The 25,941-nt window shown below is 41.3% G+C and overlaps 70 non-coding genes across 70 annotated transcripts; all 70 read right to left on the bottom strand.

Annotated features, from left to right (window-relative positions):
* Nucleotides 1–119: 119 nt before the first annotated feature.
* TRNAV-UAC (transfer RNA valine (anticodon UAC)) lies at nt 120–192 on the bottom strand. Its single transcript has one exon. It is a non-coding gene; the product is annotated as a tRNA-Val (tRNA).
* Nucleotides 193–282: 90 nt separating this feature from the next.
* On the bottom strand, nt 283–355 carry TRNAV-CAC (transfer RNA valine (anticodon CAC)). Its single transcript has one exon. It is a non-coding gene; the product is annotated as a tRNA-Val (tRNA).
* A 201-nt stretch (nt 356–556) lies between these two features.
* Nucleotides 557–629, bottom strand: TRNAV-AAC (transfer RNA valine (anticodon AAC)). The gene has a single exon. It is a non-coding gene; the product is annotated as a tRNA-Val (tRNA).
* A 364-nt stretch (nt 630–993) lies between these two features.
* TRNAV-AAC (transfer RNA valine (anticodon AAC)) lies at nt 994–1,066 on the bottom strand. Its single transcript has one exon. It is a non-coding gene; the product is annotated as a tRNA-Val (tRNA).
* Nucleotides 1,067–1,849: 783 nt separating this feature from the next.
* Nucleotides 1,850–1,922, bottom strand: TRNAV-AAC (transfer RNA valine (anticodon AAC)). The gene has a single exon. It is a non-coding gene; the product is annotated as a tRNA-Val (tRNA).
* Nucleotides 1,923–2,012: 90 nt separating this feature from the next.
* On the bottom strand, nt 2,013–2,085 carry TRNAV-UAC (transfer RNA valine (anticodon UAC)). Its single transcript has one exon. It is a non-coding gene; the product is annotated as a tRNA-Val (tRNA).
* Nucleotides 2,086–2,734: 649 nt separating this feature from the next.
* Nucleotides 2,735–2,806, bottom strand: TRNAV-CAC (transfer RNA valine (anticodon CAC)). The gene has a single exon. It is a non-coding gene; the product is annotated as a tRNA-Val (tRNA).
* A 416-nt stretch (nt 2,807–3,222) lies between these two features.
* On the bottom strand, nt 3,223–3,295 carry TRNAV-CAC (transfer RNA valine (anticodon CAC)). The gene has a single exon. It is a non-coding gene; the product is annotated as a tRNA-Val (tRNA).
* Nucleotides 3,296–3,659: 364 nt separating this feature from the next.
* TRNAV-UAC (transfer RNA valine (anticodon UAC)) lies at nt 3,660–3,732 on the bottom strand. Its single transcript has one exon. It is a non-coding gene; the product is annotated as a tRNA-Val (tRNA).
* A 201-nt stretch (nt 3,733–3,933) lies between these two features.
* Nucleotides 3,934–4,006, bottom strand: TRNAV-AAC (transfer RNA valine (anticodon AAC)). Its single transcript has one exon. It is a non-coding gene; the product is annotated as a tRNA-Val (tRNA).
* Nucleotides 4,007–4,353: 347 nt separating this feature from the next.
* TRNAV-AAC (transfer RNA valine (anticodon AAC)) lies at nt 4,354–4,426 on the bottom strand. Its single transcript has one exon. It is a non-coding gene; the product is annotated as a tRNA-Val (tRNA).
* A 90-nt stretch (nt 4,427–4,516) lies between these two features.
* Nucleotides 4,517–4,589, bottom strand: TRNAV-CAC (transfer RNA valine (anticodon CAC)). The gene has a single exon. It is a non-coding gene; the product is annotated as a tRNA-Val (tRNA).
* Nucleotides 4,590–4,679: 90 nt separating this feature from the next.
* Nucleotides 4,680–4,752, bottom strand: TRNAV-AAC (transfer RNA valine (anticodon AAC)). Its single transcript has one exon. It is a non-coding gene; the product is annotated as a tRNA-Val (tRNA).
* A 527-nt stretch (nt 4,753–5,279) lies between these two features.
* On the bottom strand, nt 5,280–5,352 carry TRNAV-CAC (transfer RNA valine (anticodon CAC)). The gene has a single exon. It is a non-coding gene; the product is annotated as a tRNA-Val (tRNA).
* Nucleotides 5,353–5,605: 253 nt separating this feature from the next.
* Nucleotides 5,606–5,678, bottom strand: TRNAV-UAC (transfer RNA valine (anticodon UAC)). The gene has a single exon. It is a non-coding gene; the product is annotated as a tRNA-Val (tRNA).
* A 201-nt stretch (nt 5,679–5,879) lies between these two features.
* On the bottom strand, nt 5,880–5,952 carry TRNAV-AAC (transfer RNA valine (anticodon AAC)). The gene has a single exon. It is a non-coding gene; the product is annotated as a tRNA-Val (tRNA).
* A 494-nt stretch (nt 5,953–6,446) lies between these two features.
* TRNAV-CAC (transfer RNA valine (anticodon CAC)) lies at nt 6,447–6,519 on the bottom strand. The gene has a single exon. It is a non-coding gene; the product is annotated as a tRNA-Val (tRNA).
* A 90-nt stretch (nt 6,520–6,609) lies between these two features.
* TRNAV-UAC (transfer RNA valine (anticodon UAC)) lies at nt 6,610–6,682 on the bottom strand. The gene has a single exon. It is a non-coding gene; the product is annotated as a tRNA-Val (tRNA).
* Nucleotides 6,683–6,935: 253 nt separating this feature from the next.
* Nucleotides 6,936–7,008, bottom strand: TRNAV-UAC (transfer RNA valine (anticodon UAC)). The gene has a single exon. It is a non-coding gene; the product is annotated as a tRNA-Val (tRNA).
* A 90-nt stretch (nt 7,009–7,098) lies between these two features.
* On the bottom strand, nt 7,099–7,171 carry TRNAV-CAC (transfer RNA valine (anticodon CAC)). The gene has a single exon. It is a non-coding gene; the product is annotated as a tRNA-Val (tRNA).
* A 90-nt stretch (nt 7,172–7,261) lies between these two features.
* TRNAV-UAC (transfer RNA valine (anticodon UAC)) lies at nt 7,262–7,334 on the bottom strand. The gene has a single exon. It is a non-coding gene; the product is annotated as a tRNA-Val (tRNA).
* Nucleotides 7,335–7,587: 253 nt separating this feature from the next.
* TRNAV-AAC (transfer RNA valine (anticodon AAC)) lies at nt 7,588–7,660 on the bottom strand. The gene has a single exon. It is a non-coding gene; the product is annotated as a tRNA-Val (tRNA).
* Nucleotides 7,661–7,750: 90 nt separating this feature from the next.
* On the bottom strand, nt 7,751–7,823 carry TRNAV-CAC (transfer RNA valine (anticodon CAC)). The gene has a single exon. It is a non-coding gene; the product is annotated as a tRNA-Val (tRNA).
* Nucleotides 7,824–8,565: 742 nt separating this feature from the next.
* Nucleotides 8,566–8,638, bottom strand: TRNAV-CAC (transfer RNA valine (anticodon CAC)). The gene has a single exon. It is a non-coding gene; the product is annotated as a tRNA-Val (tRNA).
* A 90-nt stretch (nt 8,639–8,728) lies between these two features.
* Nucleotides 8,729–8,801, bottom strand: TRNAV-CAC (transfer RNA valine (anticodon CAC)). The gene has a single exon. It is a non-coding gene; the product is annotated as a tRNA-Val (tRNA).
* Nucleotides 8,802–9,328: 527 nt separating this feature from the next.
* TRNAV-CAC (transfer RNA valine (anticodon CAC)) lies at nt 9,329–9,401 on the bottom strand. The gene has a single exon. It is a non-coding gene; the product is annotated as a tRNA-Val (tRNA).
* Nucleotides 9,402–9,491: 90 nt separating this feature from the next.
* On the bottom strand, nt 9,492–9,564 carry TRNAV-AAC (transfer RNA valine (anticodon AAC)). The gene has a single exon. It is a non-coding gene; the product is annotated as a tRNA-Val (tRNA).
* Nucleotides 9,565–9,654: 90 nt separating this feature from the next.
* TRNAV-CAC (transfer RNA valine (anticodon CAC)) lies at nt 9,655–9,727 on the bottom strand. The gene has a single exon. It is a non-coding gene; the product is annotated as a tRNA-Val (tRNA).
* Nucleotides 9,728–10,254: 527 nt separating this feature from the next.
* TRNAV-AAC (transfer RNA valine (anticodon AAC)) lies at nt 10,255–10,327 on the bottom strand. The gene has a single exon. It is a non-coding gene; the product is annotated as a tRNA-Val (tRNA).
* Nucleotides 10,328–10,528: 201 nt separating this feature from the next.
* Nucleotides 10,529–10,601, bottom strand: TRNAV-CAC (transfer RNA valine (anticodon CAC)). Its single transcript has one exon. It is a non-coding gene; the product is annotated as a tRNA-Val (tRNA).
* A 90-nt stretch (nt 10,602–10,691) lies between these two features.
* Nucleotides 10,692–10,764, bottom strand: TRNAV-UAC (transfer RNA valine (anticodon UAC)). Its single transcript has one exon. It is a non-coding gene; the product is annotated as a tRNA-Val (tRNA).
* Nucleotides 10,765–10,854: 90 nt separating this feature from the next.
* TRNAV-CAC (transfer RNA valine (anticodon CAC)) lies at nt 10,855–10,927 on the bottom strand. Its single transcript has one exon. It is a non-coding gene; the product is annotated as a tRNA-Val (tRNA).
* Nucleotides 10,928–11,150: 223 nt separating this feature from the next.
* TRNAV-AAC (transfer RNA valine (anticodon AAC)) lies at nt 11,151–11,223 on the bottom strand. The gene has a single exon. It is a non-coding gene; the product is annotated as a tRNA-Val (tRNA).
* Nucleotides 11,224–11,913: 690 nt separating this feature from the next.
* TRNAV-CAC (transfer RNA valine (anticodon CAC)) lies at nt 11,914–11,986 on the bottom strand. Its single transcript has one exon. It is a non-coding gene; the product is annotated as a tRNA-Val (tRNA).
* Nucleotides 11,987–12,076: 90 nt separating this feature from the next.
* On the bottom strand, nt 12,077–12,149 carry TRNAV-AAC (transfer RNA valine (anticodon AAC)). Its single transcript has one exon. It is a non-coding gene; the product is annotated as a tRNA-Val (tRNA).
* Nucleotides 12,150–12,624: 475 nt separating this feature from the next.
* On the bottom strand, nt 12,625–12,697 carry TRNAV-CAC (transfer RNA valine (anticodon CAC)). The gene has a single exon. It is a non-coding gene; the product is annotated as a tRNA-Val (tRNA).
* A 90-nt stretch (nt 12,698–12,787) lies between these two features.
* TRNAV-UAC (transfer RNA valine (anticodon UAC)) lies at nt 12,788–12,860 on the bottom strand. The gene has a single exon. It is a non-coding gene; the product is annotated as a tRNA-Val (tRNA).
* Nucleotides 12,861–12,950: 90 nt separating this feature from the next.
* TRNAV-CAC (transfer RNA valine (anticodon CAC)) lies at nt 12,951–13,023 on the bottom strand. The gene has a single exon. It is a non-coding gene; the product is annotated as a tRNA-Val (tRNA).
* A 90-nt stretch (nt 13,024–13,113) lies between these two features.
* On the bottom strand, nt 13,114–13,186 carry TRNAV-UAC (transfer RNA valine (anticodon UAC)). The gene has a single exon. It is a non-coding gene; the product is annotated as a tRNA-Val (tRNA).
* Nucleotides 13,187–13,550: 364 nt separating this feature from the next.
* TRNAV-UAC (transfer RNA valine (anticodon UAC)) lies at nt 13,551–13,623 on the bottom strand. The gene has a single exon. It is a non-coding gene; the product is annotated as a tRNA-Val (tRNA).
* A 90-nt stretch (nt 13,624–13,713) lies between these two features.
* On the bottom strand, nt 13,714–13,786 carry TRNAV-CAC (transfer RNA valine (anticodon CAC)). The gene has a single exon. It is a non-coding gene; the product is annotated as a tRNA-Val (tRNA).
* Nucleotides 13,787–13,876: 90 nt separating this feature from the next.
* On the bottom strand, nt 13,877–13,949 carry TRNAV-UAC (transfer RNA valine (anticodon UAC)). The gene has a single exon. It is a non-coding gene; the product is annotated as a tRNA-Val (tRNA).
* A 253-nt stretch (nt 13,950–14,202) lies between these two features.
* On the bottom strand, nt 14,203–14,275 carry TRNAV-AAC (transfer RNA valine (anticodon AAC)). Its single transcript has one exon. It is a non-coding gene; the product is annotated as a tRNA-Val (tRNA).
* Nucleotides 14,276–14,365: 90 nt separating this feature from the next.
* On the bottom strand, nt 14,366–14,438 carry TRNAV-CAC (transfer RNA valine (anticodon CAC)). Its single transcript has one exon. It is a non-coding gene; the product is annotated as a tRNA-Val (tRNA).
* Nucleotides 14,439–14,854: 416 nt separating this feature from the next.
* On the bottom strand, nt 14,855–14,927 carry TRNAV-UAC (transfer RNA valine (anticodon UAC)). The gene has a single exon. It is a non-coding gene; the product is annotated as a tRNA-Val (tRNA).
* Nucleotides 14,928–15,506: 579 nt separating this feature from the next.
* Nucleotides 15,507–15,579, bottom strand: TRNAV-CAC (transfer RNA valine (anticodon CAC)). Its single transcript has one exon. It is a non-coding gene; the product is annotated as a tRNA-Val (tRNA).
* Nucleotides 15,580–16,106: 527 nt separating this feature from the next.
* On the bottom strand, nt 16,107–16,179 carry TRNAV-CAC (transfer RNA valine (anticodon CAC)). Its single transcript has one exon. It is a non-coding gene; the product is annotated as a tRNA-Val (tRNA).
* Nucleotides 16,180–16,269: 90 nt separating this feature from the next.
* TRNAV-AAC (transfer RNA valine (anticodon AAC)) lies at nt 16,270–16,342 on the bottom strand. The gene has a single exon. It is a non-coding gene; the product is annotated as a tRNA-Val (tRNA).
* A 528-nt stretch (nt 16,343–16,870) lies between these two features.
* Nucleotides 16,871–16,943, bottom strand: TRNAV-CAC (transfer RNA valine (anticodon CAC)). The gene has a single exon. It is a non-coding gene; the product is annotated as a tRNA-Val (tRNA).
* Nucleotides 16,944–17,033: 90 nt separating this feature from the next.
* Nucleotides 17,034–17,106, bottom strand: TRNAV-AAC (transfer RNA valine (anticodon AAC)). Its single transcript has one exon. It is a non-coding gene; the product is annotated as a tRNA-Val (tRNA).
* Nucleotides 17,107–17,581: 475 nt separating this feature from the next.
* Nucleotides 17,582–17,654, bottom strand: TRNAV-CAC (transfer RNA valine (anticodon CAC)). Its single transcript has one exon. It is a non-coding gene; the product is annotated as a tRNA-Val (tRNA).
* A 90-nt stretch (nt 17,655–17,744) lies between these two features.
* Nucleotides 17,745–17,817, bottom strand: TRNAV-UAC (transfer RNA valine (anticodon UAC)). The gene has a single exon. It is a non-coding gene; the product is annotated as a tRNA-Val (tRNA).
* A 90-nt stretch (nt 17,818–17,907) lies between these two features.
* Nucleotides 17,908–17,980, bottom strand: TRNAV-CAC (transfer RNA valine (anticodon CAC)). Its single transcript has one exon. It is a non-coding gene; the product is annotated as a tRNA-Val (tRNA).
* A 90-nt stretch (nt 17,981–18,070) lies between these two features.
* TRNAV-UAC (transfer RNA valine (anticodon UAC)) lies at nt 18,071–18,143 on the bottom strand. The gene has a single exon. It is a non-coding gene; the product is annotated as a tRNA-Val (tRNA).
* An 857-nt stretch (nt 18,144–19,000) lies between these two features.
* Nucleotides 19,001–19,073, bottom strand: TRNAV-CAC (transfer RNA valine (anticodon CAC)). The gene has a single exon. It is a non-coding gene; the product is annotated as a tRNA-Val (tRNA).
* Nucleotides 19,074–19,163: 90 nt separating this feature from the next.
* TRNAV-AAC (transfer RNA valine (anticodon AAC)) lies at nt 19,164–19,236 on the bottom strand. The gene has a single exon. It is a non-coding gene; the product is annotated as a tRNA-Val (tRNA).
* Nucleotides 19,237–19,711: 475 nt separating this feature from the next.
* Nucleotides 19,712–19,784, bottom strand: TRNAV-CAC (transfer RNA valine (anticodon CAC)). Its single transcript has one exon. It is a non-coding gene; the product is annotated as a tRNA-Val (tRNA).
* Nucleotides 19,785–19,874: 90 nt separating this feature from the next.
* Nucleotides 19,875–19,947, bottom strand: TRNAV-UAC (transfer RNA valine (anticodon UAC)). The gene has a single exon. It is a non-coding gene; the product is annotated as a tRNA-Val (tRNA).
* A 90-nt stretch (nt 19,948–20,037) lies between these two features.
* Nucleotides 20,038–20,110, bottom strand: TRNAV-CAC (transfer RNA valine (anticodon CAC)). Its single transcript has one exon. It is a non-coding gene; the product is annotated as a tRNA-Val (tRNA).
* Nucleotides 20,111–20,200: 90 nt separating this feature from the next.
* Nucleotides 20,201–20,273, bottom strand: TRNAV-UAC (transfer RNA valine (anticodon UAC)). The gene has a single exon. It is a non-coding gene; the product is annotated as a tRNA-Val (tRNA).
* A 1,294-nt stretch (nt 20,274–21,567) lies between these two features.
* Nucleotides 21,568–21,640, bottom strand: TRNAV-AAC (transfer RNA valine (anticodon AAC)). The gene has a single exon. It is a non-coding gene; the product is annotated as a tRNA-Val (tRNA).
* Nucleotides 21,641–22,493: 853 nt separating this feature from the next.
* TRNAV-CAC (transfer RNA valine (anticodon CAC)) lies at nt 22,494–22,566 on the bottom strand. The gene has a single exon. It is a non-coding gene; the product is annotated as a tRNA-Val (tRNA).
* A 90-nt stretch (nt 22,567–22,656) lies between these two features.
* On the bottom strand, nt 22,657–22,729 carry TRNAV-AAC (transfer RNA valine (anticodon AAC)). Its single transcript has one exon. It is a non-coding gene; the product is annotated as a tRNA-Val (tRNA).
* Nucleotides 22,730–23,093: 364 nt separating this feature from the next.
* TRNAV-UAC (transfer RNA valine (anticodon UAC)) lies at nt 23,094–23,166 on the bottom strand. The gene has a single exon. It is a non-coding gene; the product is annotated as a tRNA-Val (tRNA).
* A 90-nt stretch (nt 23,167–23,256) lies between these two features.
* On the bottom strand, nt 23,257–23,329 carry TRNAV-CAC (transfer RNA valine (anticodon CAC)). The gene has a single exon. It is a non-coding gene; the product is annotated as a tRNA-Val (tRNA).
* Nucleotides 23,330–23,419: 90 nt separating this feature from the next.
* Nucleotides 23,420–23,492, bottom strand: TRNAV-UAC (transfer RNA valine (anticodon UAC)). Its single transcript has one exon. It is a non-coding gene; the product is annotated as a tRNA-Val (tRNA).
* A 90-nt stretch (nt 23,493–23,582) lies between these two features.
* Nucleotides 23,583–23,655, bottom strand: TRNAV-UAC (transfer RNA valine (anticodon UAC)). Its single transcript has one exon. It is a non-coding gene; the product is annotated as a tRNA-Val (tRNA).
* A 527-nt stretch (nt 23,656–24,182) lies between these two features.
* Nucleotides 24,183–24,255, bottom strand: TRNAV-UAC (transfer RNA valine (anticodon UAC)). Its single transcript has one exon. It is a non-coding gene; the product is annotated as a tRNA-Val (tRNA).
* A 90-nt stretch (nt 24,256–24,345) lies between these two features.
* On the bottom strand, nt 24,346–24,418 carry TRNAV-UAC (transfer RNA valine (anticodon UAC)). Its single transcript has one exon. It is a non-coding gene; the product is annotated as a tRNA-Val (tRNA).
* A 527-nt stretch (nt 24,419–24,945) lies between these two features.
* TRNAV-UAC (transfer RNA valine (anticodon UAC)) lies at nt 24,946–25,018 on the bottom strand. Its single transcript has one exon. It is a non-coding gene; the product is annotated as a tRNA-Val (tRNA).
* Between the last annotated feature and the right edge of the window lie 923 nt (nt 25,019–25,941).

The following is a 25,941-nucleotide window of genomic DNA, read 5'->3' as shown; positions in this document are numbered from 1 at the left end:
GAACCTGATAACTACTACACTACAGAAACTTCTCAGAAACTATACTAGACACCAACCAATGTAGGAGTCACTTTCATAAAATAGAGCCATTGAAGAAAAATGCTTAGGTTAAAAAAACTTGTTTCTGCCCAGTTTCGAACTGGGGACCTTTCGCGTGTAAGGCGAACGTGATAACCACTACACTACAGAAACATCTTAGAAACAAAGCCAGACACCATACAATGTAGGAGGCACTTTCTAAAAAAAGAGCCATTGCATGAAAATGCTTAGCTAAAAATCCATTGTTTCTGCCCAGTTTCGAACTGGGGACCTTTCGCGTGTGAGGCGAACGTGATAACCACTACACTACAGAAACTTCTCGGAAACTATACCAGACACCAACCAATGTAGGAGGCACTTTCTAAAAACAGAGTCATTGAAGAAAAATGCTTAGGTTAAAAACACTTGTTTCTGCCCAGTTTCTACCGTCTTAGAAACTAAGCCAGACACCATCCAATGTAGGAGGCACTGTCTAAAAAAAGGGGCATTGCATTAAAATGCTTAGCTAAAAATCCATTGTTTCTGCCCAGTTTCGAACTGGGAACCTTTCGCGTGTTAAGCGAACGTGATAACCACTACACTACAGAAACTTCTCGGAAACTATACCAGACACCAACCAATGTAGGAGGCACTTTCTAAAAACAGAGTCATTGAAGAAAAATGCTTAGGTTAAAAACACTTGTTTCTGCCCAGTTTCGAACTGAGGACCTTTCGCGTGTAAGGCAAATGTGATAACCACTACACTACAGAAACGTCTTAGAAACTAAGCCAGACACCATCCAATGTAGGATGCACTTTCTAAAAACAGAGTCATTGAAGAAAAATGCTTAGGTTAAAAACACTTGTTTCTGCCCAGTTTCTACCGTATTAGAAACTAAGCCAGACACCATCCAATGTAGGAGTCACTGTCTTAAAAAAGGGCCATTGCATTAAAATGCTTAGCTAAAAATCAATTGTTTCTGCCCAGTTTCGAACTGGGGACCTTTCGCGTGTTAAGCGAACGTGATAACCACTACACTACAGAAACTTCTCGGAAACTAAGCCAGACACCATCCAATGTAGGAGGCACTTTCAAAAAACAGAGTCATTGAAGAAAAATGCTTAGGTTAAAAACACTTGTTTCTGCCCAGTTTCTACCATCTTAGAAACTAAGCCAGACACCATCCAATGTAGAAGGCACTGTCTAAAAAAATGCTTAGCTAAAAATCCATTGTTTCTGTCCAGTTTCGAACTGGGGACCTTTCGTGTGTGAGGCGAACGTGATAACCACTACACTACAGAAAATTCCCAGAAACTATACTAGACACCAACCAATGTAGGAGTCACTTTCATAAAATAGAGCCATTGAAGAAAAATGCTTAGGTTAAAAGCACTTGTTTCGGTCCAGTTTCGAACTGGGGACCTTTCGCGTGTAAGGCGAACGTGATAACCACTACACTACAGAAACGTCTTTGAAGCTACGCCAGACACCATCCAATGTAGGAAGCACTTTCTAAAAAAAGAGCCATTGAATGAAAATGCTTAGCTAAAAATCCATTGTTTCTGCCCAGTTTCGAACTGGGGACCTTTCGCGTGTTAGGTGAATGTGATAACCACTACACTACAGAATCTTCTCGGAAACTATACCAGACACCAACCAATGTAGGAGGCACTTTCTAAAAACAGAGTCATTGAAGAAAAATGCTTAGGTTAAAAACACTTGTTTCTGCAAAGTTTCTACCGTCTTAGAAACTAAGCCAGACACCATCCAATGTAGGAGGCACTGTCTAAAAAAGGGCCATTGCATTAAAATGCTTAGCTAAAAATCCATTGTTTCTGCCCAGTTTCGAACTGGGGACCTTTCGCGTGTTAGGCGAACGTGATAACCACTACACTACAGAAACTTCTCGGAAACTATACCAGACACCAACCAATGTAGGAGGCACTTTCTAAAAACAGAGTCATTGAAGAAAAATGCTTAGGTTAAAAACACTTGTTTCTGCCCAGTTTCGAACTGAGGACCTTTCGCGTGTAAGGCGAACGTGATAACCACTACACTACAGAAACGTCTTAGAAACTAAGCCAGACACCATCCAATGTAGGAGGCACTTTCTAAAAAATGAGTCATTGCATGAAAATGCTTAGCTAAAAATCCATTGTTTCTTCCCAGTTTCGAACTGGGGACCTTTCGCGTGTGAGGCGAACGTGATAACCACTACACTACAGAAACTTGAAAAAAGTTTCGAACTGGGAAGAAAAATGCTTAGGTTAAAAACACTTGTTTCTGCCCAGTTTCTACCGTTTTAGAAACTAAGCCAGACACCATCCAATGTAGGAGGCATTTTGTAAAAAAAGAGCCATTGCATGAAAATGCTTAGCTAAAAATCCATTGTTTCTGCCCAGTTTCGAACTGGGGACCTTTCGTGTGTGAGGCGAACGTGATAACCACTACACTACAGAAACTTCCCAGAAACTATACTAGACACCAACCAATGTAGGAGTCACTTTCATAAAATAGAGTAATTGAAGAAAAATGCTTAGGGTAAAAAAACTTGTTTCTGCCCAGTTTCGAACTGGGGACCTTTCGCGTGTAAGGCGAACGTGACAACCACTACACTACAGAAACATCTTAGAAACAAAGTCAGACACCATACAATGTTGGAGGCACTTTCTAAAAAAAGAGCCATTGCATGAAAATGCTTAGCTAAAAATCCATTGTTTCTGCCCAGTTTCGAACTGGGACCTTTCGCGTGTGAGGCGAACGTGATAACCACTACACTACAGAAACTTCTCAGAAACTATACTAGACACCAACCAATGTAGGAGTCACTTTCATAAAATAGAGCCATTGAAGAAAAATGCTTAGGTTAAAAAAACTTGTTTCTGCCCAGTTTCGAACTGGGGACCTGTCGCGTGTAAGGCGAACGTGACAACCACTACACTACAGAAACATCTTAGAAACAAAGCCAGACACCATACAATGTAGGAGGCACTTTCTAAAAAAAGAGCCATTGCATGAAAATGCTTAGCTAAAAATCCATTGTTTCTGCCCAGTTTCGAACTGGGGACCTTTCGCGTGTGAGGCGAACGTGATAACTACTACACTACAGAAACTTCTCAGAAACTATACTAGACACCAACCAATGTAGGAGTCACTTTCATAAAATAGAGCCATTGAAGAAAAATGCTTAGGTTAAAAAAACTTGTTTCTGCCCAGTTTCGAACTGGGGACCTTTCGCGTGTGAGGCGAACGTGATAACCACTACACTACAGAAACTTCTCGGAAACTATACCAGACACCAACCAATGTAGGAGGCACTTTCTAAAAACAGAGTCATTGAAGAAAAATGCTTAGGTTAAAAACACTTGTTTCTGCCCAGTTTCTACCGTCTTAGAAACTAAGCCAGACACCATCCAATGTAGGAGGCACTGTCTAAAAAAAGGGCCATTGCATTAAAATGCTTAGCTAAAAATCCATTGTTTCTGCCCAGTTTCGAACTGGTGACCTTTCGCGTGTTAGGTGAATGTGATAACCACTACACTACAGAAACTTCTCGGAAACTATACCAGACACCAACCAATGTAGGAGGCACTTTCTAAATACAGAGTCATTGAAGAAAAATGCTTAGGTTAAAAACACTTGTTTCTGCCCAGTTTCGAACTGAGGACCTTTCGCGTGTAAGGCGAATGTGATAACCACTACACTACAGAAACGTCTTAGAAACTAAGCCAGACACCATCCAATGTAAAAGGCACTTTCTAAAAACAGAGTCATTGAAGAAAAATGCTTAGGTTAAAAACACTTGTTTCTGCCCATTTTCTACCGTATTAGAAACTAAGCCAGACACCATCCAATGTAGGAGTCACTGTCTTAAAAAAGGGCCATTGCATTAAAATGCTTAGCTAAAAATCCATTGTTTCTGCCCAGTTTCGAACTGGGGACCTTTCGCGTGTTAAGCGAACGTGATAACCACTACACTACAGAAACTTCTCGGAAACTAAGCCAGATACCATTCAATGTAGGAGGCACTTTCAAAAAACAGAGTCATTGAAGAAAAATGCTGAGGTTAAAAACACTTGTTTCTGCCCAGTTTCTACCATCTTAGAAACTAAGCCAGACACCATCCAATGTAGAAGGCACTGTCTAAAAAAATGCTTAGCTAAAAATCCATTGTTTCTGTCCAGTTTCGAACTGGGGACCTTTCGTGTGTGAGGCGAACGTGATAACCACTACACTACAGAAAATTCCCAGAAACTATATTAGACACCAACCAATGTAGGAGTCACTTTCATAAAATAGAGCCATTGAAGAAAAATGCTTAGCTAAAAATCCATTGTTTCTGCCCAGTTTCGAACTGGGGACCTTTCGCGTGTTAGGCGAACGTGATAACCACTACACTACAGAAACTTCTCGGAAATTATACCAGACACCAACCAATGTAGGAGGCACTTTCTAAAAAAAGAGCCATTGCATGAAAATGCTTAGCTATAAATCCATTGTTTCTGCCCAGTTTCGAACTGGGGACCTTTCGCGTGTGAGGCGAACGTGATAACCACTACACTACAGAAACTTCTCAGAAACTATACCAGACACCAACCAATGTAGGAGGCACTGTCTAAAAAAAGGGCCATTGCATTAAAATGCTTAGCTAAAAATCCATTGTTTCTGCCCAGTTTCGAACTGGGGACCTTTCGCGTGTTAGGCGAACGTGATAACCACTACACTACAGAAACTTCTCGGAAACTATACCAGACACCAACCAATGTAGGAGGCACTTTCTAAAAACAGAGTCATTGAAGAAAAATGCTTAGGTTAAAAACACTTGTTTCTGCCCAGTTTCTACCGTTTTAGAAACTAAGCCAGACACCATCCAATGTAGGAGGCACTTTCTAAAAAAAGAGCCATTGCATGAAAATGCTTAGCTAAAAATCATTTGTTTCTGCCCAGTTTCGAACTGGGGACCTTTCGTGTGTGAGGAGAACGTGATAACCAGTACACTACAGAATCTTCTCGGAAACTATACTAGACACCAACCAATGTAAGAGGCACTGTCTAAAAAAAGGGCCATTGCATTAAAATGCTTAGCTAAAAATCCATTGTTTCTGCCCAGTTTCGAACTGGGGACCTTTCGCGTGTGAGGCGAACGTGATAACCAGTACACTACAGAAACTTCTCAGAAACTATACCAGACACCATCCAATGTAGGAGGCACTGTCTAAAAAAAGAGCAATTGCATGAAAATGCTTAGCTAAAAATCCATTGTTTCTGCCCAGTTTCGAACTGGGGACCTTTCGCGTGTGAGGCGAACGTGATAACCACTACACTACAGAAACTTCTCAGAAACTATACAAGACACCAACCAATGTAGGAGTCACTTTCATAAAATAGAGCCATTGAAGAAAAATGCTTAGGTTAAAATCCATTGTTTCTGCCCAGTTTCGAACTGGTGACCTTTCGCGTGTTAGGTGAATGTGATAACCACTACACTACAGAAACTTCTCGGAAACTATACCAGACACCAACCAATGTAGGAGGCACTTTCTAAATACAGAGTCATTGAAGAAAAATGCTTAGGTTAAAAACACTTGTTTCTGCCCAGTTTCGAACTGAGGACCTTTCGCGTGTAAGGCGAATGTGATAACCACTACACTACAGAAACGTCTTAGAAACTAAGCCAGACACCATCCAATGTAGGAGGCACTTTCTAAAAACAGAGTCATTGAAGAAAAATGCTTAGGTTAAAAACACTTGTTTCTGCCCATTTTCTACCGTATTAGAAACTAAGCCAGACACCATCCAATGTAGGAGTCACTGTCTTAAAAAAGGGCCATTGCATTAAAATGCTTAGCTAAAAATCCATTGTTTCTGCCCAGTTTCGAACTGGGGACCTTTCGCGTGTTAAGCGAACGTGATAACCACTACACTACAGAAACTTCTCGGAAACTAAGCCAGACACCATCCAATGTAGGAGGCACTTTCAAAAAACAGAGTCATTGAAGAAAAATGCTTAGGTTAAAAACACTTGTTTCTGCCCAGTTTCTACCATCTTAGAAACTAAGCCAGACACCATCCAATGTAGAAGGCACTGTCTAAAAAAATGCTTAGCTAAAAATCCATTGTTTCTGTCCAGTTTCGAACTGGGGACCTTTCGTGTGTGAGGCGAACGTGATAACCACTACACTACAGAAAATTCCCAGAAACTATACTAGACACCAACCAATGTAGGAGTCACTTTTATAAAATAGAGCCATTGAAGAAATCCATTGTTTCTGCCCAGTTTCGAACTGGGTACCTTTCGCGTGTTAGGCAAACGTGATAACCACTACACTACAGAAACTTCTCGGAAATTATACCAGACACCAACCAATGTAGGAGGCACTTTCTAAAAAAAGAGCCATTGCATGAAAATGCTTAGCTAAAAATCCATTGTTTCTGCCCAGTTTCGAACTGGGGACCTTTCGCGTGTGAGGCGAACGTGATAACCACTACACTACAGAAACTTCTCAGAAACTATACTAGACACCAACCAATGTAGGAGTCACTTTCATAAAATAGAGCCATTGAAGAAAAATGCTTAGGTTAAAAAAACTTGTTTCTGCCCAGTTTCGAACTGGGGACCTTTCGCGTGTAAGGCGAACGTGATAACCACTACACTACAGAAACGTCTTAGAAACTAAGCCAGACACCATCCAATGTAGGAGGCACTGTCTAAAAAAAGGGCCATTGCATTAAAATGCTTAGCTAAAAATCCATTGTTTCTGCCCAGTTTCGAACTGGGGACCTTTCGCGTGTTAAGCGAACATGATAACCACTACACTACAGAAACTTCTCGGAAACTATGCCAGACACCAACCAATGTAGGAGGCACTTTCAAAAAACAGAGTCATTGAAGAAAAATGCTTACGTTAAAAACACTTGTTTCTGCCCAGTTTCGAACTGAGGACCTTTCGCGTGTAAGGCGAACGTGATAACCACTACACTACAGAAACGTCTTAGAAACTAAGCCAGACACCATCCAATGTAGGAGGCACTTTCTAAAAAAAGAGCCATTGCATGAAAATGCTTAGCTAAAAATCCATTGTTTCTGCCCAGTTTCGAACTGGGGACCTTTCGCGTGTGAGGCGAACGTGATAACCACTACACTACAGAAACTTCTCAGAAACTATACTAGACACCAACCAATGTAGGAGGCACTTTCTAAAAACAGAGTCATTGAAGAAAAATGCTTAGGTTAAAAACACTTGTTTCTGCCCAGTTTCGAACTGGGGACCTTTCGCGTGTAAGGCGAAAGTGATAACCACTACACTACAGAAACGTCTTAGAAACTAAGCCAGACACCATCCAATGTAGGAGGCACTTTCTAAAAAAAGAGCCATTGCATGAAAATGCTTAGCTAAAAATCCATTGTTTCTGCCAAGTTTCGAACTGGGGACCTTTCGTGTGTGAGGAGAACGTGATAACCAGTACACTACAGAATCTTCTCGGAAACTATACTAGACACCAACCAATGTAAGAGGCACTGTCTAAAAAAAGGGCCATTGCATTAAAATGCTTAGCTAAAAATCCATTGTTTCTGCCCAGTTTCGAACTGGGGACCTTTCGCGTGTTAGGCGAACGTGATAACCACTACACTACAGAAACTTCTCGGAAACTATACCAGACACCATCCAATGTAGGAGGCACTGTCTAAAAAAAGAGCAATTGCATGAAAATGCTTAGCTAAAAATCCATTGTTTCTGCCCAGTTTCGAACTGGGGACCTTTCGCGTGTGAGGCGAACGTGATAACCACTACACTACAGAAACTTCTCAGAAACTATACAAGACACCAACCAATGTAGGAGTCACTTTCATAAAATAGAGCCATTGAAGAAAAATGCTTAGGTTAAAAACACTTGTTTCTGCACAGTTTCGAACTGGGGACCTTTCGCGTGTAAGGCGAACGTGATAACCACTACACTACAGAAACGTCTTAGAAACTACGCCAGACACCATCCAATGTAGGAGGCACTTTCTAAAAAAAGAGCCATTGCATGAAAATGCTTAGCTAAAAATCCATTGTTTCTGCCAAGTTTCGAACTGGGGACCGTTCGTGTGTGAGGAGAACGTGATAACCACTACACTACAGAATCTTCTCGGAAGCTATACCAGACACCATCCAATGTAGGAGGCACTGTCTAAAAAAAGAGCAATTGCATGAAAATGCTTAGCTAAAAATCCATTGTTTCTGCCCAGTTTCGAACTGGGGACCTTTCGCGAGTGAGGCGAATGTGATAACCACTACACTACAGAAACTTCCCAGAAACTATACTAGACACCAACCAATGTAGGAGTCACTTTCATAAAATAGAGCCCTTGAAGAAAAATGCTTAGGTTAAAAAAACTTGTTTCTGCCCAGTTTCGAACTGGGGACCTTTCGTGTGTAAGGCGAACGTGATAACCACTACACTACAGAAACATCTTAGAAACAAAGCAAGACACCATACAATGTAGGAGGCACTTTCTAAAAAAAGAGCCATTGCATGAAAATGCTTAGCTAAAAATCCATTGTTTCTGCCCAGTTTCGAACTGGGGACCTTTCGCGTGTGAGGCGAACGTGATAACCACTACACTACAGAAACTTCTCAGAAACTATGCAAGACACCAACCAATGTAGGAGTGACTTTCTAAAAAAAGAGCTATTGCATGAAAATGCTTAGCTAAAAATCCATTGTTTCTGCCCAGTTTCGAACTGGGGACCTTTCGCGTGTGAGGCGAACGTGATAACCACTACACTACAGAAACTTCTCGGAAACTATACCAGACACCAACCAATGTAGGAGGCACTTTCTAAAAACAGAGTCATTGAAGAAAAATGCTTAGGTTAAAAACACTTGTTTCTGCCCAGTTTCTATCGTCTTAGAAACTAAGCCAGACACCATCCAATGTAGGAGGCACTGTCTAAAAAAAGAGCCATTGCATGAAAATGCTTAGCTAAAAATCCATTGTTTCTGCACAGTTTCGAACTGGGGACCTTTCGCGTGTGAGGCAAACGTGATAACCACTACACTACAGAAACTTCTCAAAAACTATACAAGACACCAACCAATGTAGGAGTCACTTTCATAAAATAGAGCCATTGAAGAAAAATGCTTAGGTTAAAAACACTTGTTTCTGCCCAGTTTTGAACTGGGGACCTTTCGCGTGTAAGGCGAACGTGATAACCACTACAATACAGAAACGTCTTAGAATGTACGCCAGACACCATCCAATGTAGGAGGCACTTTCTAAAAAAAGAGCCATTGCATGAAAATGCTTAGCTAAAAATCCATTGTTTCTGCCCAGTTTCGAACTGGGGACCTTTCGCGTGTGAGGCGAACGTGATAACCACTACACTACAGAAACTTCTCAGAAACTATACTAGACACCAACCAATGTAGGAGTCACTGTCTAAAAAAAGGGCCATTGCATTAAAATGCTTAGCTAAAAATCCATTGTTTCTGCCCAGTTTCGAACTGGGGACCTTTCGCGTGTTAGGCGAACGTGATAACCACTACACTACAGAAACTTCTCGGAAACTATACTAGACACCATCCAATGTAGGAGGCACTTTCTAAAAAAAGAGCTATTGCATGAAAATGCTTAGCTAAAAATCCATTGTTTCTGCCCAGTTTCGAACTGGGGACCTTTCGCGTGTGAGGCGAACGTGATAACCACTACACTACAGAAACTTCTCGGAAACTATACCAGACACCAACCAATGTAGGAGGCACTTTCTAAAAACAGAGTCATTGAAGAAAAATGCTTAGGTTAAAAACACTTGTTTCTGCCCAGTTTCTATCGTCTTAGAAACTAAGCCAGACACCATCCAATGTAGGAGGCACTGTCTAAAAAAAGGGCCATTGCATTAAAATGCTTAGCTAAAAATCCATTGTTTCTGCCCAGTTTCAAACTGGGGACCTTCCGTTTGTTAGGCGAACGTGATAACCACTACACTACAGAAACTTCTCGGAAACTACACCAGACACCAACCAATGTAGGAGGCACTTTCTAAAAACAGAGTCATTGAAGAAAAATGCTTAGGTTAAAAACACTTGTTTCTGTCCAGTTTCGAACTGAGGACCTTTCGCGTGTAAGGCGAACGTGATAACCACTACACTAAAGAAACGTCTTAGAAACTAAGCCAGACACCAACCAATGTAGGAGGCACTGTCTAAAAAAAGGGCCATTGCATTAAAATGCTTAGCTAAAAATCCATTGTTTCTGCCCAGTTTCGAACTGGGGACCTTTCGCGTGTTAGGCGAACGTGATAACCACTACACTACAGAAACTTCTCGGAAACTATACCAGACACTAACAAATGTAGGAGGCACTTTCTAAAAACAGAGTCATTGAAGAAAAATGCTTAGGTTAAAAACACTTGTTTCTGCCCAGTTTCTACCGTTTTAGAAACTAAGCCAGACACCATCCAATGTAGGAGGCACTTTCTAAAAAAAGAGCCATTGCATGAAAATGCTTAGCTAAAAATCCATTGTTTCTGCCCAGTTTCGAACTGGGGACCTTTCGCGTGTGAGGCGAACGTGATAACCACTACACTACAGAAACTTCTCGGAAACTATACCAGACACCAACCAATGTAGGAGGCACTTTCTAAAAACAGAGTCATTGAAGAAAAATGCTTAGGTTAAAAAAACTTGTTTCTGCCCAGTTTCGAACTGGGGACCTTTCGCGTGTAAGGCGAATGTGATAACCACTACACTACAGAAACATCTTAGAAACAAAACCAGACACCATACAATGTAGGAGGCACTTTCTAAAAAAAGAGCCATTGCATGAAAATGCTTAACTAAAAATCCATTGTTTCTGCCCAGTTTCGAACTGGGGACCTTTCGCGTGTGAGGCGAACGTGATAACCACTACACTACAGAAACTTCTCGGAAACTATACCAGACACCAACCAATGTAGGAGGCACTTTCTAAAAACAGAGTCATTGAAGAAAAATGCTTAGGTTAAAAAAACTTTCGCGTGTGAGGCGAACGTGATAACCACTACACTACAGAAACTTCTCAGAAACTATCCTAGACACCAACCAATGTAGGAGGCACTGTCGAAAAAAAGGGCCATTGCATTAAAATGCTTAGCTAAAAATCCATTGTTTCTGCCCAGTTTCGAACTGAGGACCTTTCGCGTGTTAGGCGAACGTGATAACCACTACACTACAGAAACTTCTCGGAAACTATACCAGACACCAACCAATGTAGGAGGCACTTTCGAAAAACAGAGTCATTGAAGAAAAATGCTTAGGTTAAAAACACTTGTTTCTGCCCAGTTTCTACCGTCTTAGAAACTAAGCCAGACACCATCCAATGTAGGAGGCACTGTCTAAAAACAGAGACATTGAAGAAAAATGCTTAGGTTAAAAACACTTGTTTCTGCCCAGTTTCGAACTGGGGACCCTTCGCGTGTAAGTCGAACGTGATAACCACTACACTACAGAAACATCTTAGAAACAAAGCCAGACACCATACAATGTAGGAGGCTCTTTCTAAAAAAAGAGCCATTGCATGAAAATGCTTAGCTAAAAATCCATTGTTTCTGCACAGTTTCGAACTGGGGACCTTTCGCGTGTGAGGCAAACGTGATAACCACTACACTACAGAAAATTCTCAAAAACTATACAAGACACCAACCAATGTAGGAGTCACTTTCATAAAATAGAGCCATTGAAGAAAAATGCTTAGGTTAAAAACACTTGTTTCTGCCCAGTTTTGAACTGGGGACCTTTCGCGTGTAAGGCGAACGTGATAACCACTACAATACAGAAACGTCTTAGAATGTACGCCAGACACCATCCAATGTAGGAGGCACTTTCTAAAAAAAGAGCCATTGCATGAAAATGCTTAGCTAAAAATCCATTGTTTCTGCCCAGTTTCGAACTGGGGACCTTTCGCGTGTGAGGCGAACGTGATAACCACTACACTACAGAAACTTCTCAGAAACTATACTAGACACCAACCAATGTAGGAGTCACTGTCTAAAAAAAGGGCCATTGCATTAAAATGCTTAGCTAAAAATCCATTGTTTCTGCCCAGTTTCGAACTGGGGACCTTTCGCGTGTTAGGCGAACGTGATAACCACTACACTACAGAAACTTCTCGGAAACTATACCAGACACCAACCAATGTAGGAGGCACTTTCGAAAAACAGAGTCATTGAAGAAAAATGCTTATGTTAAAAACACTTGTTTCTGCCCAGTTTCTACCGTTTTAGAAACTAAGCCAGACACCATCCAATGTAGGAGGCACTGTCTAAAAAAAGGGCCATTGCATTAAAATGCTTAGCTAAAAATCCATTGTTTCTGCCCAGTTTCGAACTGGGGACCTTTCGAGTGTTAGGCGGATGTGATAACCACTACACTACAGAAACTTCTCGGAAACTATACCAGACACTAACAAATGTAGGAGGCACTTTCTAAAAACAGAGTCATTGAAGAAAAATGCTTAGGTTAAAAACACTTGTTTCTGCCCAGTTTCTACCGTTTTAGAAACTAAGCCAGACACCATCCAATGTAGGAGGCACTTTCTAAAAAAAGAGCCATTGCATGAAAATGCTTAGCTAAAAATCCATTGTTTCTGCCCAGTTTCGAACTGGGGACCTTTCGCGTGTGAGGCGAACGTGATAACCACTACACTACAGAAACTTCTCGGAAACTATACCAGACACCAACCAATGTAGGAGGCACTTTCTAAAAACAGAGTCATTGAAGAAAAATGCTTAGGTTAAAAAAACTTGTTTCTGCCCAGTTTCGAACTGGGGACCTTTCGCGTGTAAGGCGAATGTGATAACCACTACACTACAGAAACATCTTAGAAACAAAACCAGACACCATACAATGTAGGAGGCACTTTCTAAAAAAAGAGCCATTGCATGAAAATGCTTAACTAAAAATCCATTGTTTCTGCCCAGTTTCGAACTGGGGACCTTTCGCGTGTGAGGCGAACGTGATAACCACTACACTACAGAAACTTCTCAGAAACTATACGAGACACCAACCAATTTGGTAGGCACTGTCTAAAAAAAGGGCCATTGCATTAAAATACTTAGCTAAAAATCCATTGTTTCTGCCCAGTTTCGAACTGAGGACCTTTCGCGTGTAAGGCGAACGTGATAACCACTACACTACAGAAACTTCTCCGAAACTATACCAGACACCAACCAATGTAGGAGGCACTTTCTAAAAACAGAGTCATTGAAGAAAAATGCTTAGGTTAAAAACACTTGTTTCTGCCCAGTTTCTACCCTCTTAGAAACTAAGCCAGACACCATCCAATGTAGGAGGCACTGTCTAAAAAAAGGGCCATTGCATTAAAATGCTTAGCTAAAAATCCATTGTTTCTGCCCAGTTTCGAACTGGGGACCTTTCGCGTGTTAAGCGAACATGATAACCACTACACTACAGAAACTTCTCGGAAACTATGCCAGACACCAACCAATGTAGGAGGCACTTTCAAAAAACAGAGTCATTGAAGAAAAATGCTTACGTTAAAAACACTTGTTTCTGCCCAGTTTCGAACTGAGGACCTTTCGCGTGTAAGGCGAACGTGATAACCACTACACTACAGAAACGTCTTAGAAACTAAGCCAGACACCATCCAATGTAGGAGGCACTTTCTAAAAAAAGAGCCATTGCATGAAAATGCTTAGCTAAAAATCCATTGTTTCTGCCCAGTTTCGAACTGGGGACCTTTCGCGTGTGAGGCGAACGTGATAACCACTACACTACAGAAACTTCTCAGAAACTATACTAGACACCAACCAATGTAGGAGGCACTTTCTAAAAACAGAGTCATTGAAGAAAAATGCTTAGGTTAAAAACACTTGTTTCTGCCCAGTTTCGAACTGGGGACCTTTCGCGTGTAAGGCGAAAGTGATAACCACTACACTACAGAAACGTCTTAGAAACTAAGCCAGACACCATCCAATGTAGGAGGCACTTTCTAAAAAAAGAGCCATTGCATGAAAATGCTTAGCTAAAAATCCATTGTTTCTGCCAAGTTTCGAACTGGGGACCTTTCGTGTGTGAGGAGAACGTGATAACCAGTACACTACAGAATCTTCTCGGAAACTATACTAGACACCAACCAATGTAAGAGGCACTGTCTAAAAAAAGGGCCATTGCATTAAAATGCTTAGCTAAAAATCCATTGTTTCTGCCCAGTTTCGAACTGGGGACCTTTCGCGTGTTAGGCGAACGTGATAACCACTACACTACAGAAACTTCTCGGAAACTATACCAGACACCATCCAATGTAGGAGGCACTGTCTAAAAAAAGAGCAATTGCATGAAAATGCTTAGCTAAAAATCCATTGTTTCTGCCCAGTTTCGAACTGGGGACCTTTCGCGTGTGAGGCGAACGTGATAACCACTACACTACAGAAACTTCTCAGAAACTATACAAGACACCAACCAATGTAGGAGTCACTTTCATAAAATAGAGCCATTGAAGAAAAATGCTTAGGTTAAAAACACTTGTTTCTGCACAGTTTCGAACTGGGGACCTTTCGCGTGTAAGGCGAACGTGATAACCACTACACTACAGAAACGTCTTAGAAACTACGCCAGACACCATCCAATGTAGGAGGCACTTTCTAAAAAAAGAGCCATTGCATGAAAATGCTTAGCTAAAAATCCATTGTTTCTGCCCAGTTTCGAACTGGTGACCTTTCGCGTGTTAGGTGAATGTGATAACCACTACACTACAGAAACTTCTCGGAAACTATACCAGACACCAACCAATGTAGGAGGCACTTTCTAAAAACAGAGTCATTGAAGAAAAATGCTTAGGTTAAAAACACTTGTTTCTGCCCAGTTTCGAACTGGGGACCTTTCGCGTGTAAGGCGAAAGTGATAACCACTACACTACAGAAACGTCTTAGAAACTAAGCCAGACACCATCCAATGTAGGAGGCACTTTCTAAAAAAAGAGCCATTGCATGAAAATGCTTAGCTAAAAATCCATTGTTTCTGCCAAGTTTCGAACTGGGGACCTTTCGTGTGTGAGGAGAACGTGATAACCACTACACTACAGAATCTTCTCGGAAGCTATACCAGACACCATCCAATGTAGGAGGCACTGTCTAAAAAAAGAGCAATTGCATGAAAATGCTTAGCTAAAAATCCATTGTTTCTGCCCAGTTTCGAACTGGGGACCTTTCGCGAGTGAGGCGAATGTGATAACCACTACACTACAGAAACTTCCCAGAAACTATACTAGACACCAACCAATGTAGGAGTCACTTTCATAAAATAGAGCCCTTGAAGAAAAATGCTTAGGTTAAAAAAACTTGTTTCTGCCCAGTTTCGAACTGGGGACCTTTCGTGTGTAAGGCGAACGTGATAACCACTACACTACAGAAACATCTTAGAAACAAAGCAAGACACCATACAATGTAGGAGGCACTTTCTAAAAAAAGAGCCATTGCATGAAAATGCTTAGCTAAAAATCCATTGTTTCTGCCCAGTTTCGAACTGGGGACCTTTCGCGTGTGAGGCGAACGTGATAACCACTACACTACAGAAACTTCTCAGAAACTATGCAAGACACCAACCAATGTAGGAGTGACTTTCATAAAATAGAGCCATTGAAGAAAAATGCTTAGGTTAAAAACACTTGTTTCTGCCCAGTTTCAAACTGGGGACCTTTCGCGTGTAAGGCGAACGTGATAACCACTACATTACAGAAACATCTTAGAAACTACGCCAGACACCATCCAATGTAGGAGGCACTTTCTAAAAAAAGAGCCATTGCATGAAAATGCTTAGCTAAAAATCCATTGTTTCTGCCCAGTTTCGAACTGGGGACCTTTCGCGTGTTAGGTGAATGTTATAACCACTACACTACAGAAACTTCTCGGAAACTATACCAGACACCAACCAATGTAGGAGGCACTTTCTAAAAACAGAGTCATTGAAGAAAAATGCTTAGGTTAAAAACACTTGTTTCTGCCCAATTTCTAAAGTCTTAGAAACTAAGCCAGACACCATCCAATGTAGGAGGCACTTTCTAAAAAAAGAGCCATTGCATGAAAATGCTTAGCTAAAAATCCATTGTTTCTGCCCAGTTTCGAACTGGGGACCTTTCGCGTGTGAGGCGAACGTGATAACCACTACACTACAGAAACTTCTCAGAAACTATCCTAGACACCAACCAATGTAGGAGGCACTGTCTAAAAAAAGGGCCATTGCATTAAAATGCTTAGCTAAAAATCCATTGTTTCTGCCCAGTTTCGAACTGGGGACCTTTCGCGTGTTAGGCGAACGTGATAACCACTACACTACAGAAACATTGAGACATTGAAGAAAAATGCTTAGGTTAAAAACACTTGTTTCTGCCCAGTTTCGAACTGGGGACCCTTCGCGTGTAAGTCGAACGTGATAACCACTACACTACAGAAACATCTTAGAAACAAAGCCAGACACCATACAATGTAGGAGGCTCTTTCTAAAAAAAGAGCCATTGCATGAAAATGCTTAGCTAAAAATCCATTGTTTCTGCACAGTTTCGAACTGGGGACCTTTCGCGTGTGAGGCAAACGTGATAACCACTACACTACAGAAACTTCTCAAAAACTATACAAGACACCAACCAATGTAGGAGTCACTTTCATAAAATAGAGCCATTGAAGAAAAATGCTTAGGTTAAAAACACTTGTTTCTGCCCAGTTTTGAACTGGGGACCTTTCGCGTGTAAGGCGAACGTGATAACCACTACAATACAGAAACGTCTTAGAATGTACGCCAGACACCATCCAATGTAGGAGGCACTTTCTAAAAAAAGAGCCATTGCATGAAAATGCTTAGCTAAAAATCCATTGTTTCTGCCCAGTTTCGAACTGGGGACCTTTCGCGTGTGAGGCGAACGTGATAACCACTACACTACAGAAACTTCTCAGAAACTATACTAGACACCAACCAATGTAGGAGTCACTGTCTAAAAAAAGGGCCATTGCATTAAAATGCTTAGCTAAAAATCCATTGTTTCTGCCCAGTTTCGAACTGGGGACCTTTCGCGTGTTAGGCGAACGTGATAACCACTACACTACAGAAACTTCTCGGAAACTATACCAGACACCAACCAATGTAGGAGGCACTTTCGAAAAACAGAGTCATTGAAGAAAAATGCTTATGTTAAAAACACTTGTTTCTGCCCAGTTTCTACCGTCTTAGAAACTAAGCCAGACACCATCCAATGTAGGAGGCACTGTCTAAAAAAAGGGCCATTGCATTAAAATGCTTAGCTAAAAATCCATTGTTTCTGCCCAGTTTCGAACTGGGGACCTTTCGAGTGTTAGGCGGATGTGATAACCACTACACTACAGAAACTTCTCGGAAACTATACCAGACACTAACAAATGTAGGAGGCACTTTCTAAAAACAGAGTCATTGAAGAAAAATGCTTAGGTTAAAAACACTTGTTTCTGCCCAGTTTCTACCGTTTTAGAAACTAAGCCAGACACCATCCAATGTAGGAGGCACTTTCTAAAAAAAGAGCCATTGCATGAAAATGCTTAGCTAAAAATCCATTGTTTCTGCCCAGTTTCGAACTGGGGACCTTTCGCGTGTGAGGCGAACGTGATAACCACTACACTACAGAAACTTCTCGGAAACTATACCAGACACCAACCAATGTAGGAGGCACTTTCTAAAAACAGAGTCATTGAAGAAAAATGCTTAGGTTAAAAAAACTTGTTTCTGCCCAGTTTCGAACTGGGGACCTTTCGCGTGTAAGGCGAATGTGATAACCACTACACTACAGAAACATCTTAGAAACAAAACCAGACACCATACAATGTAGGAGGCACTTTCTAAAAAAAGAGCCATTGCATGAAAATGCTTAACTAAAAATCCATTGTTTCTGCCCAGTTTCGAACTGGGGACCTTTCGCGTGTGAGGCGAACGTGATAACCACTACACTACAGAAACTTCTCAGAAACTATACGAGACACCAACCAATTTGGTAGGCACTGTCTAAAAAAAGGGCCATTGCATTAAAATACTTAGCTAAAAATCCATTGTTTCTGCCCAGTTTCGAACTGAGGACCTTTCGCGTGTAAGGCGAACGTGATAACCACTACACTACAGAAACTTCTCCGAAACTATACCAGACACCAACCAATGTAGGAGGCACTTTCTAAAAACAGAGTCATTGAAGAAAAATGCTTAGGTTAAAAACACTTGTTTCTGCCCAGTTTCTACCCTCTTAGAAACTAAGCCAGACACCATCCAATGTAGGAGGCACTGTCTAAAAAAAGGGCCATTGCATTAAAATGCTTAGCTAAAAATTAATTGCATTTCTTAATGCAGTTTCGAACTGGGGACCTTTCGCGTGTTAGGCGAACGTGATAACCACTACACTACAGAAACTTCTCTGAATTTATACCGGACACCAACCAATGTAGGAGGCACTTTCTAAAAACAGAGCCATTGAAGAAAAATGCTTAGGTTAAAAACACTTGTTTCTGCCCAGTTTTGAACTGGGGACCTTTCGCGTGTAAGGCGAACGTGATAACCACTACAATACAGAAACGTCTTAGAATCTACGCCAGACACCATCCAATGTAGGTGGCACTTTCTAAAAAAAGGGCCATTGCATTAAAATACTTAGCTAAAAATCCATTGTTTCTGCACAGTTTCGAACTGGGGACCTTTCGCGTGTGAGGCAAACGTGATAACCACTACACTACAGAAACTTCTCAAAAACTATACAAGACACCAACCAATGTAGGAGTCACTTTCATAAAATAGAGCCATTGAAGAAAAATGCTTAGGTTAAAAACACTTGTTTCTGCCCAGTTTTGAACTGGGGACCTTTCGCGTGTAAGGCGAACGTGATAACCACTACAATACAGAAACGTCTTAGAATGTACGCCAGACACCATCCAATGTAGGAGGCACTTTCTAAAAAAAGAGCCATTGCATGAAAATGCTTAGCTAAAAATCCATTGTTTCTGCCCAGTTTCGAACTGGGGACCTTTCGCGTGTGAGGCGAACGTGATAACCACTACACTACAGAAACTTCTCAGAAACTATACTAGACACCAACCAATGTAGGAGTCACTGTCTAAAAAAAGGGCCATTGCATTAAAATGCTTAGCTAAAAATCCATTGTTTCTGCCCAGTTTCGAACTGGGGACCTTTCGCGTGTTAGGCGAACGTGATAACCACTACACTACAGAAACTTCTCGGAAACTATACCAGACACCAACCAATGTAGGAGGCACTTTCGAAAAACAGAGTCATTGAAGAAAAATGCTTATGTTAAAAACACTTGTTTCTGCCCAGTTTCTACCGTCTTAGAAACTAAGCCAGACACCATCCAATGTAGGAGGCACTGTCTAAAAAAAGGGCCATTGCATTAAAATGCTTAGCTAAAAATCCATTGTTTCTGCCCAGTTTCGAACTGGGGACCTTTCGAGTGTTAGGCGGATGTGATAACCACTACACTACAGAAACTTCTCGGAAACTATACCAGACACTAACAAATGTAGGAGGCACTTTCTAAAAACAGAGTCATTGAAGAAAAATGCTTAGGTTAAAAACACTTGTTTCTGCCCAGTTTCTACCGTTTTAGAAACTAAGCCAGACACCATCCAATGTAGGAGGCACTTTCTAAAAAAAGAGCCATTGCATGAAAATGCTTAGCTAAAAATCCATTGTTTCTGCCCAGTTTCGAACTGGGGACCTTTCGCGTGTGAGGCGAACGTGATAACCACTACACTACAGAAACTTCTCGGAAACTATACCAGACACCAACCAATGTAGGAGGCACTTTCTAAAAACAGAGTCATTGAAGAAAAATGCTTAGGTTAAAAAAACTTGTTTCTGCCCAGTTTCGAACTGGGGACCTTTCGCGTGTAAGGCGAATGTGATAACCACTACACTACAGAAACATCTTAGAAACAAAACCAGACACCATACAATGTAGGAGGCACTTTCTAAAAAAAGAGCCATTGCATGAAAATGCTTAACTAAAAATCCATTGTTTCTGCCCAGTTTCGAACTGGGGACCTTTCGCGTGTGAGGCGAACGTGATAACCACTACACTACAGAAACTTCTCAGAAACTATACGAGACACCAACCAATTTGGTAGGCACTGTCTAAAAAAAGGGCCATTGCATTAAAATACTTAGCTAAAAATCCATTGTTTCTGCCCAGTTTCGAACTGAGGACCTTTCGCGTGTAAGGCGAACGTGATAACCACTACACTACAGAAACTTCTCCGAAACTATACCAGACACCAACCAATGTAGGAGGCACTTTCTAAAAACAGAGTCATTGAAGAAAAATGCTTAGGTTAAAAACACTTGTTTCTGCCCAGTTTCTACCCTCTTAGAAACTAAGCCAGACACCATCCAATGTAGGAGGCACTGTCTAAAAAAAGGGCCATTGCATTAAAATGCTTAGCTAAAAATTAATTGCATTTCTTAATGCAGTTTCGAACTGGGGACCTTTCGCGTGTTAGGCGAACGTGATAACCACTACACTACAGAAACTTCTCTGAATTTATACCGGACACCAACCAATGTAGGAGGCACTTTCTAAAAACAGAGCCATTGAAGAAAAATGCTTAGGTTAAAAACACTTGTTTCTGCCCAGTTTTGAACTGGGGACCTTTCGCGTGTAAGGCGAACGTGATAACCACTACAATACAGAAACGTCTTAGAATCTACGCCAGACACCATCCAATGTAGGTGGCACTTTCTAAAAAAAGAGCCATTGCATGAAAATGCTTAGCTAAAAATCCATTGTTTTTGCCCAGTTTCGAACTGGGGACCTTTCGCGTGTTAGGTGAATGTGATAACCACTACACTGCAGAAACTTCTCGGAAACTATACCAGACACCAACCAATGTAGGAGGCACTTTCTAAAAACAGAGTCATTGAAGAAAAATGCTTAGGTTAAAAACACTTGTTTCTGCCCAGTTTCTACCGTCTTAGAAACTAAGCCAGACACCATCCAATGTAGGAGGCACTGTCTAAAAAAAGGGCCATTGCATTAAAATGCTTAGCTAAAAATCCATTGTTTCTGCCCAGTTTCAAACTGGGGACCTTTCGCGAGTTAGGCGAACGTGATAACCACTACACTACAGAAACTTCTCGGAAACTATACCAGACACAAACCAATGTAGGAGGCAATTTCGAAAAACAGAGTCATTGAAGAAAAATGCTTAGGTTAAAAACGCTTGTTTCTGAACAGTTTCGAACTGAGGACCTTTCGCGTGTAAGGCGAACGTGATAACCACTACACTACAGAAACTTCTCTGAATTTATACCGGACACCAACCAATGTAGGAGGCACTTTCTAAAAACAGAGCCATTGAAGAAAAATGCTTAGGTTAAAAACACTTGTTTCTGCCCAGTTTTGAACTGGGGACCTTTCGCGTGTAAGGCGAACGTGATAACCACTACAATACAGAAACGTCTTAGAATCTACGCCAGACACCATCCAATGTAGGTGGCACTTTCTAAAAAAAGGGCCATTGCATTAAAATACTTAGCTAAAAATCAATTGTTTCTGCCCAGTTTCGAACTGGGGACCTTTCGCGTGTTAGGCGAACGTGATAACCACTACACTACAGAAACTTCTCTGAATTTATACCGGACACCAACCAATGTAGGAGGCACTTTCTAAAAACAGAGCCATTGAAGAAAAATGCTTAGGTTAAAAACACTTGTTTCTGCCCAGTTTTGAACTGGGGACCTTTCGCGTGTAAGGCGAACGTGATAACCACTACAATACAGAAACGTCTTAGAATCTACGCCAGACACCATCCAATGTAGGTGGCACTTTCTAAAAAAAGAGCCATTGCATGAAAATGCTTAGCTAAAAATCCATTGTTTTTGCCCAGTTTCGAACTGGGGACCTTTCGCGTGTTAGGTGAATGTGATAACCACTACACTACAGAAACTTCTCGGAAACTATACCAGACACCAACCAATGTAGGAGGCACTTTCTAAAAACAGAGTCATTGAAGAAAAATGATTAGGTTAAAAACACTTGTTTCTGCCCAGTTTCTACCGTCTTAGAAACTAAGCCAGACACCATCCAATGTAGGAGGCACTGTCTAAAAAAAGGGCCATTGCATTAAAATGCTTAGCTAAAAATCCATTGTTTCTGCCCAGTTTCAAACTGGGGACCTTTCGCGTGTTAGGCGAACGTGATAACCACTACACTACAGAAACTTCTCGGAAACTATACCAGACACAAACCAATGTAGGAGGCAATTTCGAAAAACAGAGTCATTGAAGAAAAATGCTTAGGTTAAAAACGCTTGTTTCTGAACAGTTTCGAACTGAGGACCTTTCGCGTGTAAGGCGAACGTGATAACCACTACACTACAGAAACGTCTTAGAAACTAAGCCAGACACCATCCAATGTAGGAGGCACTTTCTAAAAAAAGAGCCATTGCATGAAAATGCTTAGCTAAAAATCCATTGTTTCTGCCCAGTTTCGAACTGGGGACCTTTCGCGTGTGAGGCGAACGTGATAACCACTACACTACAGAAACTTCTCAGAATCTATACTAGACACCAACCAATGTAGGAGGCACTGTCTAAAAAAAGGGCCATTGCATTAAAATGCTTAGCTAAAAATCCATTGTTTCTGCCCAGTTTCGAACTGGGGACCTTTCGCGTGTTAGGCGAACGTGATAACCACTACACTACAGAAACTTCTCGGAAACTATACCAGACACCAACCAATGTAGGAGGCACTTTCGAAAAACAGAGTCATTGAAGAAAAATGCTTATGTTAAAAACACTTGTTTCTGCCCAGTTTCTACCGTCTTAGAAACTAAGCCAGACACCATCCAATGTAGGAGGCACTGTCTAAAAAAAGGGCCATTGCATTAAAATGCTTAACTAAAAATCCATTGTTTCTGCCCAGCTTCGATCTGGGGACCTTTCGCGTGTGAGGCAAACGTGATAACCACTACACTACAGAAACTTCTCAGAAACTATACGAGACACCAACCAATTTGGTAGGCACTGTCTAAAAAAAGGGCCATTGCATTAAAATACTTAGCTAAAAATCCATTGTTTCTGCCCAGTTTCGAACTGAGGACCTTTCGCGTGTAAGGCGAACGTGATAACCACTACACTACAGAAACGTCTTAGAAACAAAACCAGACACCATACAATGTAGGAGGCACTTTCTAAAAAATTAGCCATTGCATGAAAATGCTTAACTAAAAATCCATTGTTTCTGCCCAGTTTCGAACTGGGGACCTTTCGCGTGTGAGGCGAACGTGATAACCACTACACTACAGAAACTTCTCAGAAACTATACGAGACACCAACCAATTTGGTAGGCACTGTCTAAAAAAAGGGCCATTGCATTAAAATACTTAGCTAAAAATCCATTGTTTCTGCCCAGTTTCGAACTGAGGACCTTTCGCGTGTAAGGCGAACGTGATAACCACTACACTACAGAAACGTCTTAGAAACTAAGCTAGACACCATCCAATGTAGGAGGCACTTTCTAAAAAAAGAGCCATTGCATGAAAATGCTTAGCTAAAAATCCATTGTTTCTGCCCAGTTTCGAACTGAGGACCTTTCGCGTGTAAGGCGAACGTGATAACCACTACACTACAGAAACGTCTTAGAAACTACGCCAGACACCATCCAATGTAGGAGGCACTTTCTAAAAAAAGAGCAATTGCATGAAAATGCTTAGCTAAAAATCCATTGTTTCTGCCCAGTTTCGAACTGGGGACCTTTCGCGTGTTAGGTGAATGTGATAACCACTACACTACAGAAACTTCTCGGAAACTATACCAGACACCAACCAATGTAGGAGGCACTTTCTAAAAACAGAGTCATTGAAGAAAAATGCTTAGGTTAAAAACACTTGTTTCTGCCCAGTTTCTACCGTCTTAGAAACTAAGCCAGACACCATCCAATGTAGGAGGCACTGTCTAAAAAAAGGGCCATTGCATTAAAATGCTTAGCTAAAAATCCATTGTTTCTATCCAGTTTCAAACTGGGGACCTTTCGTGTGTTAGGCGAACGTGATAACCACTACACTACAGAAACTTCTCGGAAACTACACCAGACACCAACCAATGTAGGAGGCACTTTCTAAAAACAGAGTCATTGAAGAAAAATGCTTAGGTTAAAAACACTTGTTTCTGCCCAGTTTCGAACTGAGGACCTTTCGCGTGTAAGGCGAACGTGATAACCACTACACTACAGAAACGTCTTAGAAACTCAGCCAGACACCATCCAATGTAGGAGGCACTTTCTAAAAAAAGAGCCATTGCATGAAAATGCTTAGCTAAAAATCCATTGTTTCTGCCCAGTTTCGAACTGAGGACCTTTCGCGTGTAAGGCGAACGTGATAACCACTACACTACAGAAACGTCTTAGAAACTACGCCAGACACCATCCAATGTAGGAGGCACTTTCTAAAAAAAGAGCAATTGCATGAAAATGCTTAGCTAAAAATCCATTGTTTCTGCCCAGTTTCGAACTGGGGACCTTTCGCGTGTTAAGTGAATGTGATAACCACTACACTACAGAAACTTCTCGGAAACTATACCAGACACCAACCAATGTAGGAGGCACTTTCTAAAAACAGAGTCATTGAAGAAAAATGCTTAGGTTAAAAACACTTGTTTCTGCCCAGTTTCTACCGTCTTAGAAACTAAGCCAGACACCATCCAATGTAGGAGGCACTGTCTAAAAAAAGGGCCATTGCATTAAAATGCTTAGCTAAAAATCCATTGTTTCTATCCAGTTTCAAACTGGGGACCTTTCGTGTGTTAGGCGAACGTGATAACCACTACACTACAGAAACTTCTCGGAAACTACACCAGACACCAACCAATGTAGGAGGCACTTTCTAAAAACAGAGTCATTGAAGAAAAATGCTTAGGTTAAAAACACTTGTTTCTGCCCAGTTTCGAACTGAGGACCTTTCGCGTGTAAGGCGAACGTGATAACCACTACACTACAGAAACGTCTTAGAAACTCAGCCAGACACCATCCAATGTAGGAGGCACTTTCTAAAAAAAGAGCCATTGCATGAAAATGCTTAGCTAAAAATCCATTGATTCTGCCCAGTTTCGAACTGGGGACCTTTCGCGTGTGAGGCGAACGTGATAACCACTACACTACAGAAACTTCTCAGAAACTATACTAGACACCAACCAATGTAGGAGGCACTGTCTAAAAAAAGGGCCATTGCATTAAAATGCTTAGCTAAAAATCCATTGTTTCTGCCCAGTTTCGAACTGGGGACCTTTCGCGTGTTAGGCGAACGTGATAACCACTACACTACAGAAATGTCTCGGAAACTATACCAGACACCAACCAATGTAGGAGGCACTTTCGAAAAACAGAGTCATTGAAGAAAAATGCTTATGTTAAAAACACTTGTTTCTGCCCAGTTTCTACCGTCTTAGAAACTAAGCCAGACACCATCCAATGTAGGAGGCACTGTCTAAAAAAAGGGCCATTGCATTAAAATGCTTAGCTAAAAATCCATTGTTTCTGCCCAGTTTCGAACTGGGGACCTTTCGAGTGTTAGGCGGATGTGATAACCACTACACTACAGAAACTTCTCGGAAACTATACCAGACACTAACAAATGTAGGAGGCACTTTCTAAAAACAGAGTCATTGAAGAAAAATGCTTAGGTTAAAAACACTTGTTTCTGCCCAGTTTCTACCGTTTTAGAAACTAAGCTAGACACCATCCAATGTAGGAGGCACTTTCTAAAAAAAGAGCAATTGCATGAAAATGCTTAGCTAAAAATCCATTGTTTCTGCCCAGTTTGGAACTGGGGACCTTTCGCGTGTGAGGCGAACGTGATAACCACTACACTACAGAAATTTCCCAGAAACTATACTAGACACCAACCAATGTAGGAGTCACTTTCATA

The sequence above is a fragment of the Crinia signifera genome, chromosome 3, assembly GCF_055691185.1.
Source record: "Crinia signifera chromosome 3, ASM5569118v1, whole genome shotgun sequence".
NCBI lineage: Eukaryota > Metazoa > Chordata > Amphibia > Anura > Myobatrachidae > Crinia > Crinia signifera.
The sequence above is the reverse complement of the archived record's forward strand: the minus strand, read 5'-3'. Positions and strand labels throughout refer to the sequence as shown.